Source organism: Teleopsis dalmanni, chromosome 2 (assembly GCF_002237135.1).
Source record: "Teleopsis dalmanni isolate 2A chromosome 2, ASM223713v2, whole genome shotgun sequence".
Lineage (NCBI taxonomy): Eukaryota > Metazoa > Arthropoda > Insecta > Diptera > Diopsidae > Teleopsis > Teleopsis dalmanni.
Window position 1 is genome coordinate 94,562,089 of NC_051847.1, and position 1,376 is coordinate 94,563,464.

Here is a 1,376-nt window from a genome sequence, read left to right on the forward strand (position 1 = left end):
TTCAAATAAAAATTTCTCCTATATGACAACTGAAATAAAATCAAATGAACTAAAATATGATAATAGAAAAATCTATGATTTATAAGAACTAATAAAAAGTATAAGCGATTGTATTTTATTTGAATAGATAATATGATTTAAGTTCGCGTTGATGTTTTAAATATAATAAAAGAAGTCATTGAGGAGTAATTATATTATTTAAAAAGTAGTATCAAATGTTTACAGAACCCTCTCCCTAGCAGCACTGCCATTCTTCGATATCAGCTATAATATCAGCTACAATGTTTGCAGTACCTATCACTCCTTTTGAGGAAGTGCAAGCCATTGCTTCCCATCATCCCCTTCTATAATTGCTGTTTTCGAGACCCCGTTCATAGCGTCCATACCCAAGTACCTTTCTCTGTGGCTATCAATATAACCCCACCTCTTCAAACTAATTATAACTTTCACATACGGTTATAACCAATTTGAAGACATATATGAAGACACTTCTTCCTTCAATTTTAAAGGAAGTAATAAAAAAAAGTAATAACAGTAATAATAAAACTAATAATAGAAAAAACAAAAAAGTAATAAAAGCAAAAGAAACAAATAAAACAAAAGTAAACAAATAAAAGAAGAAAAAAAACAAATAAATAAAAAAAAAAACAAATAAAAGAAAAAATAAGAAAACAAATAAAAGAAAAAATAAGAAAGCAAATAAAAGAAAATATATAAAATAAATAAAAGAAAATATATAAAATAAACAAAATAAAAATAATATAACAAATAAAGCTTTAAATAAATAAAATAAAAATAATATAACACTAAGGACATAAATAAATTAAATAAAAATAATATAGTAAAAAAGATATAAATATATAAAATAGATATAATAAAAGATAAAATAAAATAAATATAATAAAAGATAAGATAAAAATAACATAAATATAATAAAAGATAAGATAAAAATAAAATAAATATAATAAAAGATAAGATAATAATAAAATAAATACCTATAATAAAAGATAAAATAAAATAAGAAAACAAAAATATAAAAAAAAAAGAAAAAAAACCGAAGATATCATATATAAAGAAGACATTAAAAAAAGAAGATATTAAGAAACACTAAATAATATAAAAAAAATTGTATAAAGAAAAATTAATTTAAGTTATTTTGTACAATTGTGGGATGTGAATTATTATGTAAAATATATCGTACAGTCTATAGATCTTAACAGTAAACTCTGAAAATAATTTTGTGTATAAATATCTAAATTTCAGTTTAACTAAATGGAAGAAAAATCGTTTTAGCCTGTTGTTAAAAGGCTACCTTTTATATTTAATCTTTTTTTTTTAATTTCTATTGTAAGCAACAATGCAAATGCAAAAGCTAT